Source organism: Malaclemys terrapin, chromosome 2, assembly GCF_027887155.1.
Source record: "Malaclemys terrapin pileata isolate rMalTer1 chromosome 2, rMalTer1.hap1, whole genome shotgun sequence".
Lineage (NCBI taxonomy): Eukaryota > Metazoa > Chordata > Testudines > Emydidae > Malaclemys > Malaclemys terrapin.
The window spans coordinates 194,256,825-194,272,303 of NC_071506.1; positions in this window are offsets into that span (position 1 = coordinate 194,256,825).

Genomic DNA, 15,479 nt, shown 5'->3' on the forward strand with positions numbered 1-15,479 from the left:
AGAGCTTTACCAGACTTCACTAACTGACTGTACAAACTATATGTATAGCAGCGGTTCCCATTCTTGGTTCGCAGCTTGTTCAGGGTAAGCCCCTGGTGGGCTGTGAGACGCTTTGTTTACTTGAGTGTTCGCAGGTACGGCTGCTCGCAGGGCCCAGTAGCTGCGGTTCGCTGGGACTTACCCTGAACAAGCCGCGAACCAAGTTTGGGAACCCTGGATGTATAGTAATCACTTCCTCCACTAGTTGAGTGCAGTTAGCTCTGAGGAGGAACATGGCAACTTTTTACCTGCACACAGCAGCTCTGCACAATGATTAAGCTGAAAATACCATATCCAACTGAAGTGACAGTGATTAAGATAGGCAGAATTGAACAACTATTTGGAATTAGTCCAATACATTGGAGATAATAGCAACATCTTTGTGGAACATGCCATAGGTATTGGATCCTTTAATGACCGCAAGTGGTCAGTAACTTGGTCAACCAGAACAGTGGCTTTCAACTTTTCCAGACTTCTGTACCCCTTTCAGGAATCTGATTTGTCTTTCATACCCCCAAGTTTCACTTCACTAAAAAACTACTTGCTTACAAAATCAGACAAAAATACAAAAGCGATACAGCACACTATTGCTGAAAAATTGCTTACATTTTTACCATATGATTCTCATTTTTACTATATGATTTTAAATCAATTGGAATATAAATATTGTACTTAAATTTCAGTGTATAGTATATAGAACGGTATAGACAAGTCATTGTCTGCATTAAATTTTAGTTTGTACTGACTTTGCTAGTGCTTCTTATGTAGCCTGTTGTAAAACTAAACAATATCTAGATGAGCTGATGTACCACCTGGAAGACCACTGCATGTCCCCAGGGGTACGCATACCCCTGGTGGAGAACCACTGATCCAGAAGACAGTACCTCTACCAAAACATGTGCCCCCTAACACCTGGGGTATTGTTCCTGTACTGACTAGGGAACAAAAATGTAACTTGTTGAATCACTAATCCCTAAGTCTTCCAGCAACACTGGAGTATTTTCCCCAGAACCTTCCCATCTAAAACTGACCCATTTAGCTGGTGACATAGTACATGATGAACTATCGCAGCCGGATTGTCAGAATCCAAATACTTTGAATGTATATAATCAAGGATCCCAAACATTATAATAAATATATTTTTAAATGACTTATCTGCTCTTGCCTCTTACGGCCTCATCTCTGCCCCTCCATGCCCACAAAGGTGCCACCCCAAATGCCCATTTGTTTATATCTCATACAAACGCCTCTGCATTAATTCCATGCTGCTTCCTATTCATAGAATGCCCTCTGTGAATATATTTGGAAGGCCACAAAACTCTCCCCCAAATCCCTCCTCAAGACCCATCTTTGCTCTGGTGCCTACAAAACATCATCCAACTAATGGTGGCTAGGCAGAGAAGCAGCTGGGGGATAGCAAATTTTATTTATTTGTTTAAATAGGCAATAATAATATTTTTAAATTACTCTAAACCATCACACTGTGCCTATAGCTAGCCCATGTTAGCGTGTGATCTTATCACCATTACCCTTACCTTCCTTCCCATTTTCTTCTCGCAGTTGGTTAAACTCACTCAGTGCATCTTCTTTTAAATATGAATGTAAGATCCTTGGGGCAGGGGCCATGTTGTCCTAGATGTTTGCACAGCACCTAGAACAATGGTGCCTGATGCAGGCCTTTGGGCTTTGCCACAATTTAAATAAATAATAACCTTATAACAGCCTGGGAAGCGGGTACTAGTACTTATAATCCCATTTTATATATGGAAAAACTGAAGCACAGAGAGCTTATGTCAGTGTTCAAGTATTATGCCACATGGTATAGTATTACAATAAAAGTATAAATGACTCTATTATAAGGCATATCCACAAAGGGGACAAATTATTTCTGGCATTTCCCAACTTTTGCGTACTCAACCGCTCTACTGCCTGTCAGCTAGATCACAACCTACAGCTATCAGGTATTTTCTTTAGCTCAAATGGCAGAGGTCTGTGCAGTGAATCTAAAGTTTTCAACCCTGCTAATGACCCATGTGGGTGTCAATATGATGCCACAGGATGGAATTCCTGTTTTTTTTTTCCAGTTTGCTTTTCTAAAAGCCAAGGAAATTAAACACAAACATCTATGTTAAAAGAACATCATAAAGGTTGCAAAGTCAAGCATTCAAATGTTAGAAAATACCAGAATTAAGCTTGCCTGTGCAACCCTAGTTCATAGAATCATACAATCATAGAATCTCAGGATTGGAAGGGACCTCAGGAGGTCATCTAGTCCAACCCCCTGCTCAAAGCAGGACCAATCCCCAACTAAATCATTCCAGCCAGGGCTTTGTCAAGCCTGACCTTTAAAATCTCTAAGGAAGGAGATTCCACCACCTCCCTAGATAACCCATTCATGTCCCTTGTATTTAAACAGTATGATGGAATCTTATTACATAATCACATACTACTTTTTCCACAGGACTCCTGCCTCAGTCAGTGCACAAGATGGGCCTTCCCTGAGGATGAATCAGGATTTTGTAGTAAAAGAGGCTGTTGTCTGTAGGACCCATGGCCTAATTTGTTACAGAAGCTGGAAGGTGAGCAGTGAATAAGGCAGAGGATTGCAGAAGAGAAAGGGTGGTTTTATGGCTATGAAAATTGAATGCTGACCTGGAGAACTGGATTTTATCCTTGCCTCTGCCACAGAGTTCTTGTTATTTAAAACAATTTTTTCCCACAGATGATCAATAATTTGTGTGTTCCTCATTTTCTGGGTGCCTGACTTGATACCCTGGGGTCTGATTTGCAGAATCTCACAACAACTGAAGTCAATGGGAGCTATGCTTTGAACATATTAAGCTGGTAAAAGGACATAACTCTATGAACATTGAGTGTATCAATATTAGCTTCCACAGGAGAGCTATGAGGTTTAGGAAAGAACACAGGTAGCTGTATAAATTGGTTAACAGGAAAACTGAAACCACTTTTGGTAAAAATTTCAGATGCAGTTTGAAAGTAACTCGTTCCTTATTTAATATAGTGTATGGAGGGCTAGCCACTGAGACCTGTTTGATATATAAGCTGAGGTAACAGACATCAAAAACGCTCTCTTAATGGATATGTGGTACAATGAACATGACAGAAACACTCGTATTCAAGCCTCAGATCGGAAAAAGTCTCCTTAACTGGTGGGAATACATGAAGCAAGCCCTTTAGAAATCTGAATAGAGTGGGCTGGGAAAAAACTGAATGACCATCAACAGGCAGAAGATATGCAGAGATAGCAGCTAAGTGCACTCTAATTATAAAACTGATTGTTAGACTGGAGTATTTTAAAGACAGAGATAGTCCAAGATATCAGGAATAGAAGACTCCATGAGTTGAAGATAACTTTGAATGGCCCACAATGCAAATGCTTTTACTTAACTCTGTATGTCATTCCTGTAGAAGTCTTTCTGCTCTGAATCAAAATACCCCATACTGCTGCAGAAGAGCTCTTGCCAAAAGAACTCAGCCAGCTAGTCTCCATGACGTAGCAATGCTGAATCTTGATGTAATGCAAGACCTTGGTTCTGAGAAATGATCTCTGGAAGGTTTGGGAGTGAAAGAGAAGAGATGGAGAATGTCCTCTGTGACCTTCTGTGATGAGTGGTCCAAAAAAACCCAGTTGTTATAACTAACTAACGGAGATATCCTAGCTCCTAGAACTGGAAGAGACCTTGAAAGGTCATGGAGTCCAGTCCCCTGCCTTCACTAGCAGGACCAAGTACTGATTTTGCCCTAGATCCCTAAGTGGCCACCTCAAGGATTGAACTCACAACCCTGGGTTTAGCAGGCCAATGCTCAAACCACTGAGCTATCCCTCCCCCAGCCTTGTTGAGAAGGCTTTGTCTCTTAGGCTGAGCCACTGCCATCAAAAGACAAAAACTCTTGGAGCAGTTGGCAGGCCGAAGGGTAGGACTCTGAACTAGCAATAAATGTAGTTGACCATAAAATGCAAATACTTCCTGTGAGCTGGGTGGATCGACACACACAAGCAAGTATCCTGAAAGACAAGAGTCACAAGCCAGTTGATGGATCTAGAGAGGGGATTACAGAAGAAAGGGTGACCAGCCAATGCTTGAAGAGACAGATGAATTCGGTGAAACATCTGAAATCTAATATAGGATACCATCCTTCTCCTTTCTAATGAGCAAGTAGTGGGAATATACCACTTGCTGCAGAAATCCCAGGCATCATCACCACTGCATCCAGCTTAAGAAGAGTGTCCATCTGTAAAAGCAGCAAGCTGTCATGAGAGTGGTCCCTGAAGAGGTACAGGTTAGTGGGTTGCGAAGCTGGCAAAGACTAAACTTGAATTGCATACCCTTTATGGATAACTTATAGAACCCATTTGCAAAAACTGAAAGGCAATTAGGAGAAAGGAAGGAGAAAAGGAATAAGGACCCTCGAAAATCCATGTAGGACTCTCAACCATGGCGTCTTTGCCAGATGAAGAATACACAGATACAGTAGAAGAAGAAGGGTCTCTTCTTTCCTGGAAGTGAGGTCTTTTCTTAGAGTCTGGAGTTCTCTGATGATAGGAATAAGATGAGGGAGAGCTCTGTCTCAAGAAAGCCTGAGGCCTTCCTTACTTTCTCCACTGAGTCACACTATAGAGACCCAAAGACCGAGGGGTAACCCATTTGCCTTTTAAAGAATGAAGCACCTTGTCCATTTTCAAATTTAAAAGATTGTGGCCCTCAAAAGACAAATCCTCCATTATGGTCTGGACCTCTTCTGGAATGCCTAGTGACTGAAGCTTAGATGCTCTGTGCATAGTGACTGCAGTGGCCATGGATCTTGATGCAATGTCAGAAGCATCCAAAGAGGCCTGAAACAAAGACTTCACCATCAGCTGACCTTGCGCAGGAATAGCTCTGAATTAATCTCTGGATCCCTGGGGTAGTTTGTTAACAAACTGAAGAATCTGATACCCCTGTAACAAACAATATTTAGTCAACAAAGCCTGGTAATTGGCTATGTGGATCTGCAGGCCTGCTGAGGAGCATACTTTCCTCCCCAAAATATCAAGCTTATTGGGCTCCTTATCCCTAGGAATGGATTTAACAGCACCAGGCTGCAAAGATTTTCCATGACCTGCTGCCACAACCAAACCCTCAGCACAGAGCAGCTGAAAAAAAGATCCTTTTTGGGGGCCTCCAGTCTACTTTTCTTAGGAGAGGCTGAGATGGAGGCTGGAGGCTAGGATCTACCATAGTCCTTGGTCAGCTCAAGAATACCCTCATAAATAGGCATTGCTAGGTGGTCTTGGAAGACTGGATGTAATACAGCAAATAACTTGTGGCAACCCTCCTGGACTGTTTCTAATGGACTCTTCTTAAAAGAATGACTGAAGGTCCTGAAATGCTTTGAAGTCATCTGTTGTGGAAGACACAGATAGTATAACAGTTTCATATAGCCAGTGCAGCAGGATGATCATCCTCCTCCTCCCTGAGATTCCTCCTCACTGTGAAAGTCCTGACTCGGCTCCTGAAGGATCTCATGTTGTGATAGCTGAATCACTTTAGATAGATCTGCAAAAGACAACAACTTGTCCCTAGATCTGGGCCCTGTAGAATAAGGAACAGAATAAGAATGATACGGATCTGCTGGCAGTATGGCAGTCCATAATGTCACAGAGATGGAATCCATGAAATTTGTGATCTTTCAGAAACATTTTCTATGATGAGAAAAACTTCTCCTAATGTCCCTTTCATGAACAGATCTTGGAGAATGAGAAGACACTGTAGGAAAAGGACTTCTAGAAGAAGATGTTGACAACAAAAATTCCTCTAGATCTCTGAGGAGTTGAGACAGGCTGAGGAAATCCAGACATAACGCTCTTAGAGGTGGAGACTGGTGAAGAAGAAAATGGGTGCCATGGTATTTTTATAATTGGTACTCTGGGTTCCATGATAGGGGGAGACTTGGACATCATAGACAATGGAAAAATACCCAAGAGTGGAAATTCTGGTTCCAGAGTAATCATCAGACCAGCAGGTTTTGTAAATGAAGCCGGAGTTGAGGAACTCTGCACCAAGGAAGATGGTACCGCTGAAGTCAGCACCATCAATACTGGTATGGAAGTAGACACTCCAGCAAGTGGAAGATTTCTATCACAATATGGTACTAAAGATGTCAAGATGGTACCGATGACATTGGTACCAACATGGAGGCAACTGATTGCTAAAGACTGATGGTGCTGTACCGAAGCCAAGGGACATGAGTCAGTGGGTACCGGAGATTCACAGTGCTGGTCAGGCTTAGAAAGAGCAGGCTGGGAAAAGTCAGAAGAGTTGCTCATAGGGTACATCTACACTACAGGGGGGAGTTGATTTAAGATACGCAAATTCAGCTATGTGAATAGCGTAGCTGAATTCGACGTATCGCAGCCGACTTACCCCGCTGTGAGGACGGCGGCAAAATCGACTTCTGCGGCTTTCTGTCGGCGGCGCTTACTACCACCTCCGCTGGTGGATTAAGAGCGCCGATTCGGGGATCGATTGTCGCGTCCCAACGGGACGCGATAAATCGATCCCCGAGAGGTCGATTTCTACCCGCCGATTCAGGCGGGTAGTATAGACCTAGCCTTACATCTGTTTTAGGAAGAGCAACGGACTGTTTTTAAGGTGGGACTTCAGAGTCAAATGCACTCCTCATGGATTTCTCCACCAAAAATAACTTGAGATGAGCATCACAGGCTTTGTGTGAGTGCTTAGAGAAAGAGCTAGAACTTGTCAGGGATATGAATTTCCCCTAGATAGAAGAGTCATTTCATTTGCCCATCATCAAAAGTCATAGCTGCCTCATAGACAGGGCAGGTTTTAAAATCTGGAGACCAGTCTCTGTCATCAGACCAGACTAGGTACTGAGGAGAGAGATAAAAAAAACCTGTCTTTTTGGTTTTGGGGATGGTGGTTGTTCTTGATTTACACCGGGTGGCCAAATGAAACTTAATAATGAAACTACAACCAACTAACCAACACTAAATCTCTAAGCTGCACTAGAAAGCTGAGGGGAAAGAGTAGAACACGTTGTGGCTCCATCGTCATGTCATGGGCAGAAAGAGAGAACAGAGTCATAGCGGGGCTGCTCTGCCCTTTATATTCTTGCAGTGCAGGAGGGAGACAAGGATATTCAGGGCACAGGCGCAGCTTCCATGTACTGGTCAAAGAGTCCAAGCTTGTGTGCACAGGGCTCATTTGTCTACAGTGGGATCCATGTGGAGAAACACACGAAGAACCTTAATTCTGGCATTTCTTCACTTGTAAGTGCTTGACATTGCAACCTTGATAATGTATTTTTAATGTAGTTTGTGTGTGTGTAATATTATATATATATGTGTGTGTGTGAGCATGTATGTGTACATCCCCACACATGTATGTATGTATATCTATACAGTGTCTACACAAATAAACATCTGATATGTACATAAAATACTGAAGTCATGCTAATCCTTGTGATGATTTGTAATGGAATATTGTTTCATAATCCAGCCATGTGATCTTGCCTGCTGGTGAATTATATTTTATGAGTACAATTTCATTGTATGTATTATCATGCGAGTACATATAATACAGCAAGTATTCCTTCTGTGAACATATTGGGCTGATTTAAGAGTAAAGAACCTCAATCTATTTAGTCTATTACACAGAAGGTTAAGAGGTGACTCAATCATGGTCTCTAAGGCCTGGTCCACACTAACCCCCCACTTCGAACTAAAGTACGCAAATTCAGCTACGTTAATAACGTAGCTGAATTCGAAGTACCTTAGTTCGAACTTACCGTGGGTTCAGATGCGGCAGGCAGGCTCCCCCGTTGATGCCGCGTACTCCTCTCGCCGAGCTGGAGTACCGGCGTCGACGGCGAGCACTTCCGGGATTGATCCCAGAAGATCGATTGCTTACCGCCGGACCCGGAGGTAAGTGTAGACCTACCCTTAGGGTATCTACATGGGGGGAAGTTATGTGATACTAAAGGACTCTTTAACTAGCATACAAAGGTATAACAAGATCCGGTAGCTAGAAGTTGAAGCTAGATATGTTCAAACTGGAAATAAGGTGTACATTGCTAAGAATAAGGGCAATCAAACACTGGAATATTTTACCAAGGGATATGGTGGGTTTTCCATCACTTAAAGCCTTTAAATCAAGACTGGATGTTCTTCAAAAAGATATCCTCTAATAGAAATAAAAGGGATGGGCTTGATGCAGGAATTAGTGAAATTCTACTGCTTGTGGTACATAAGAGATCAGTCTAGATTATCATAATGACCCCTTTCTGGTCTGAAAATCTATGGATCTATAACTACAGCCTATTGTGGTGTTTTATTCAACTGAGACCACCAAACTCATTTCACATAAATGCAGACAACAGATGGAAACAACTTTTAGTCATTACCAGCGTAGGCTGTATTTGATGATTTAGGGCTTGAGCCTGTCCAAATCAGACTCTTTGATGGAAGGTTTCCTAAGACAGTATTTCATATCCAATCCCCAAGCCATTCCCTCTCCCTGAAGTGAAAAATAATATTCCTCCAATGGGGGAAACACCGTCAACTACAATATATATGTATGTATGTATGTATGTATGTATGTATGTGTGTGTGTGTGTGTGTGTGTGTGTGTGTGTGTGTGTGTGTGTGTGTGTGTGTGTGTCATGTCTACTCCTGGCCACTAATTCAGTCACAGACATTTTTGCGGTCTCCTTCCCATGACTCTTCATAATCAAGGTGCTGTCTCACTTCTGATGCCAGTCTGTCTGGAAGAGTCACCCCCTCTTCCTATCTCAATATAGATGAATCATTTGCTCTTTTTGTATCTCATCTTAAAGCCTTCCCTTTCTTTCTATCTCATCCCTCCTAACTACTCCCTTCCTGCCTCCCTCACATTAAGGGGATCTCTTTTGGGTCCCAAACCACTGAAAAATGGAGTTATATGTGCAGGGAGTGACTATATCCAGTGATATAGGTTTGCAATACTAGAAAAATACTGGCTACCTAGTAAATCAATAACAAATATCTGTTTAAAAACGTAAGTTAAAAAAGAATTATTGAAATCTCTAGAAATTTGGCATCCTTTCTATTATAGATAGATAGATAGATAGATAGAGTTTAAGTGACCCAAAATAGAGACTTAGCAGAAAATACACTTAGGATACAATAATTAAGTAATTAGTATGTGTACAGTAGAATCCACCTATAGGGAAATCACATGTTGGATATAGTGATAATCCATTATGTATTATTGAAATATATTAAATATAGAAGCTGCAATTTTCATTACAGTGAAAATTCACTGATGTTTTACGAAGAAAGTGTCTTTCTCCTATGAGGATGTCACTGCATTTCATTAGTGTTGATTAAAGGTCATCTTTCTGAAAATATCAGACTTCAGCAGGAGTTTGAAACAGGGGAAGGACTGTCCGACAGGGGAGAAAAGGATGATTGGTGAGACATGAAAGAGAGCTGGTAACTATTTTCATATGACACATGAGACACGTTATAATAAAGTTGACTAACGCTAAGCATGAGTTAGCCAGTCTTCTTGAATAATGATGTCACCCACTTTCTGCTTTCTCCAAACTTATGAGTAATAAAAGCGGGGGAGGGGAATTATTACAGTAACTTACTCTTAGTGGGCAAGAGTGACATCAGCAGCAGCTGAGCAAACTGACTGAACTTAGTTGTGTGTTGTTTTTTCTTCTTTAGCAATGACTAACAAGGGGCTAACAGCATCTGACGAAACAAAGGGCCCTTGAAGGATGCTTCCAGTGGAACGTTTGAATAGGAACCACCATTTTTATTCTGCTTAATTTTATAGTCGAATGATGTTTTGGTTGGCCCCCAGCATGCTCTTGTCTTTTTTCTATTCATAAAATAGGTCAAACATTACCCCACAACCAGTTCTGACACAAGATTATTTGGGCCTCATTTTCTGTCTCATCTGCTGATATTATAATGACTTTTTTCTTCATTGCTAATTCCAGGCTGTCTTTATAAGAGGAACTAAATGCATCTTTAGAGCATGGATTATAACAACAACAACCCTAAAAAAGTTAAACGTGGTGTGTAGAATGCAGAGCCTCCAGTTAATCTCTGGAAGAATGTTGTGTTTAATTACATTTTCCTTTTCCAAACTGATAGAGACTTATAGAAATCCTGCCTGCTATTTAACCTTTGCAAACTTGACCTCCCTAAATTAGATCTGGCCACCTGGAAATATTTACCAACTGAACTGAAATGCACTTGTGAAAGCACTGCCAGTGTAAATTGAATTCTTACCCCTGTCGAGTAACAGCACGTGCATTGTGCAGCCCTAAACGGAACTCTGAGGTGCCCGGACAGAAGGTCAGATACTTTGGACTCTTTCTATCAGGTTAAGTCTTGCACATGAGGCAGGGAACGTTTGTACTGATAAAAGGGGGACTACCTTCAACTCCTCCCCTCTCCCATTCCCCTGTGAGGCAGTGATAGAATAACTAACTGGAAGCTGTGGAGATATGACAATACGTAACTAAAGGTTCCCCAAGCCTGGCATTATTAAACAACAAGGAGTCTGGTGGCACCTTAAAGACTAACAGATTTATTTGGGCATAAACTTTCATGGGTAAAAACCTCACTTCTTCAGATGCAAGAAGTGAGGTTTTTACCCACGAAAGCTTATGCCCAAATAAATCTGTTAGTCTTTAAGGTGCCACTAGACTCCTTGTTGTTTTTGTAGATACAGACTAACATGGCTACCCCCTGATATTTGATTATTAAACAATTATTCTTTCTGACTACAACAAACAAACATGGAGTTTACATTCTAATCATTTACATTTCCAAACATTATGAGGCTTCTCATTGTCACTCAGACATCAGACGTATCTTGTGGGGAAAATACATAGGGGCTACTAAAATGAACTAGTTGATAATCCCAATGGTAACATTTGGAATCTCCTCCACAAGTTGAGTGAGGAATACTACTGATAATTAAATACTTAATCATATATCAGCTGAGTGTGTCCTAAAGATGTTCTTGGCTGGAGATCAGTCCTGCTTTGAGCAGGGAGTTGGACTAGATGACCTCCTGAGGTCTCTTCCAACCCTAATCTTCTATGGTCTTGCTGGCATTTCACCATTCATGACTAGGTGGCAACATAGTCTTCTGAGAATGAGGTGGGGGGCCTAGGGACTATTGCTGTGTTCTTATCTCCATTCTGCCAGAGATTTGCTTTGTGGTCTTGGACAAGTTACTTGACCTCTGTGTGTCTAAACTTCCCCCACAGATAAACGGGAATAATAATAATCACATACTTCACACACATTAATTAGTTAATTTTTGTGCAGCACTTTAAATATTCAAAGCACTATATAAATGCCAAGTATTATTATCCGACACTAGTTATTTTATCTTTTATGCTTAACTTATTGGTGTTGCTGAATCCAATAAGGTAATATAAGATCTTTGGTATTCTTAGTGTATTTTCACCTAATCTTGGACCTCAAATGTCCTTGTGAACAATGTACTTTTCTTATAAGGGCCACATTTGGAGCAGATCTCTAAAAATGCCCCACAATATTTGTAAATGCATCGATTTGTGCCCACCAAACTCTGTATTTGCAAGTGTAAATAGCGTGTTGCATGGCAGATGAGGTAACTGCACATGTAAGTGCCCATTTAGTCATGCAATAATTTTGTCTTCAAAAACTGGAATGGAAATCAGGTAATTGCATATACAAATGGGAAGACAGATGAATAACAACCTATTTATATGTGCAAATGCAGGGGTTTTGATGCACAAGCAGATGTGTCCAGAAGTAGTTCAGATTTATATTTAGCGATCTGCTGATACTGTATCCCTAGATATCAACTCAGTAAAGAACTGATTGTCTGGAAGAAAGCAATGCATTTGGTCCCAGTTTAGGGTGTTAACAAGATGGACTTTTTGCTGCCAACAAGATTTCTATCATGTGATATGTGCTGTCATTTTTTTGGCATCATTCTCATAGGTATGTCCAATAAATAATACTTCTGAGGAAAATATCTCCTGATTTGGTCCAGCAAGGTATCTATTAGGGAGCCAGTCACAGTTCCCTGATTCTTGGCCCATGTATAGGTTAGAACAGCCCAGGAGCTGCATTGACTTGTGCCAGTTGGCTTTGGCTCTACACCAGCTCGGAGCTCCTCAGTGTTGGTGGTATTCCCAGCAGAGAATTTTGTGGATAGTTTCTGCTCCCTTTGCATTACCTGTATAGCACAAAGGTAGAGAATTAGGGCAGAGAATCTGTCCTATTATGTTACTCATCCACCTATGAAGTACAGTCATCTCTAGAAGAGTATAGGGCGGCTATTCTGCACCAGTAACACTACAGAAGATAAATGGTATCATTAGGTCAGAAATGTTGATTGGCCTAAGTACTCTGTCTGAAATCAAAACTCATCCTGTAACTTTCTCACATCTTCCAAATTCAATTGTCATTTGGAAATTCTGACCTTGAGGCCCATTTCTGTTTCCAGAATGAGATATGCAATGTGCTTCCCATAAATATTTAAATGTTGAGCCCACACCCGCAGTTCAGACGGTTCGCTCTGCAGCTTCATAGGAAAGAGAGCACTGCATGATGATTCAGCTATCAAAGACTATGAAAAAAAGCAGTCTAAAACAAAAGAAAAGCATTTGCCTAATTTTTCAACTTAACTATATGTATTTTTTGTATTTGATGTACTTTTTTTGTTAAAATTGTACTGGTGGAGGAAACATTTCCAATTGTCTGTGATCAAAGCTAACGAATCATAATACTAAACACTTATAAAGTGCTTTTCATCTTCAAAGTCCTACCCAGGAATGACTGGATGGCTCAGGGGATTAGCCATAAAATATTTGGCTATGGCACTTTCCACTGCTATAGCACCAGTTCAAATCCAACCCACATCAGTGGTCGTTAAATATCATTTCCAGGATGGCTATTTGGTGGCTTATGTGAAATGAGTCAGTCGTCTCAGTTCTGCTCTCAATGAACAGGTGTCCAAATCATGAAACCACAACTGGCAGCTTTTTTTTTTTTTTTTTTGAGTCCCAAGAACTGAACAGGCCGAGAGAATGAACTAACCTCTTCATCACACAAGAAAAAGGGTGTGCAAGCTCGTATTGCTTCTGCCTATGCTATACCTCTCCTGTGAATAAGCAGAGAATAATAGTATTCAAAGCTGCCAATTTGGCACTGAGCAGAGGAGCTAAATTCAGTTTAAGAAAAAACAAAATGTTAGAACTAACCAAGAAAAATCTGCTCGATAAGAAACCTCTCGGTACAGTACTTCGTTGATTTTATCGCATGCAAGAGATACTGTACTTCTAGATTCTTGGTTACTGTCCCTGTATGGGCAATTTCAAAGGAGCAATTAAAAGATGTGTGCATGCAAACACTGATGAGCCCAGCTTGCACACAAAAACTTTATTCTGAGCTACCTTATGTCACCCCTTTTAGCGGGCCACCCTCAGGAGTCATCATGAGGGCATGATACCAATAAGCAGACAATGAATAAAGAAAATAGCTGTTTCTAAATTCATAGTTGGAGCGCAAAAGTTATTGAAGAGGAACCGATATACTAAGCAATTGGCTATGGTTTGCAGACCTGTTTCCCTAACCATTAAAAGGAACTTTAAAGGCCTGATTTTGAATGGGCCTCTAGTAGGCCTCCCATTTGGCAGGTGTAATTTTGCACATAGTTTCCACCACCGGGACCCCGTGGAAGGGCCTGCTGGGCTGAATTCAGTTGAAGGTCTGTGAAAGTGACAGCGCTTATGAGCTCCATTCCTATCCCTCTGACATGTCAAGAGATTTAGTAGTGTCCAAAACGTAGGCAAAATTCACTCCAGCCATCAGTGGAGTTAAACCAGGGATGAATTTAGACCATGTTTAAAATCAGATGAAAACTGGGACCTAGTTTTTTTAAAAATATCAGATTGTTAATAATAGGCAGTAATGCTTTAGAAATAAAAGAAAGATTCAGGTCAGATTCTTATCTGATGTAAATTGGCATATGAAGTCAATGGAGCTATCCTCACATCTACATCAGCTATGGATCTGGCCCTTCATTTGTGAGCAGACAAACACTCGTTGGACTTTCTAAAATCACGAAGCATTATTATACCGGAAGAGGCATCAGTTAAAGGTGAACCACAAAGCCCTTTACCTAACACCTGAGTTCTGGGTGCTCTTTTTATCCTGTAATGTCTGGCCTCATCCCTACAGGTTAAATCTGGGTCCAGTTGAAGTCTGGTCCCACATGAGTCATTGACTTCAACGGGACTGAGATTTGGTTCTAAAAGCTAAAACAGAACAAGCGGTAGAATTGACACTGCTATAGATGCTATGATGCCATTAATTGCAGTTAGAGGAACTCAGAACATGGATCCCTGGATCTATCAGGCAAGAAAGGAAGGAACTGATTACCAAATATTTTGTTTTAAAATTTGCCCTTGGGCCAAATTTATCCCTGATGGTTCTCTATTGATTTCATTGGAATTACACAAGGAATGATTCTGGCACCTCAGACCAATGCATGTTTCCTGGAATAGGCCTTGAGTCTTAAATGATATGTTAATTAATAACCTTTAAAACACCTTTAAATGTTAAATGCTGCTCAATCTCTAGCCATAAACTTTTCATGGAACTTGCAGCCAAATAGGATCTACAGGCTCAGACTCTCTCCAGGAAACTGGCAAAGTTTGCCAGTCTCCATGTTTAATTTAAGCCATTTGATGTGATCCTTAATCATGGTCTCTCAAAATATATTTGAAGCAAATATCGCTCTCAACATTCTCCACATAACAGAGCTGTTTCTCAAAGAAAATAGCTAGCCTAGATCTGTAATGGAGATCTGCCTGCTATAAGAACTAGATGGCATGTTAGCTAATGCAAACACCTCGATTACGCTACACAGTCGTGATTAAACTATACACTTCATAAATCACAAATAATTTCCTTTTGTAAATAGATTTTTTTTCCCACCCCTTGAGATATTTTAAACAGACACTGACTGTACACCACGTTTGTGTCATTTCATTTCAATCTGATAACATTTTCTGTGTCACCTGCTTTATGCATTTGTATCTTCTGGCTTTTAGTTTAGAGAGGAAAACAGCAACGTACGTGCTCCATGAACGTAAACATAAAAATATTCTTTTTAAAGACATAGCTCATTGTTCAATGAGCTGTAAGGAAAGAGATCAATTAATAGCATGAGTGGAAGGCGTAAGATATAGTTCAAGATACAAAATGAACATACTTGCTTTTCTTGTTCTACTGACTTCATACAAGGACAGACCCTGATCAAATAGCACACAGTTAACTTGGTCCCTGAGATGTATGTCAACAACCATTATGAAACAAAGGGGAGAACATGAAAGCTATTTTTTACTTCACCCTC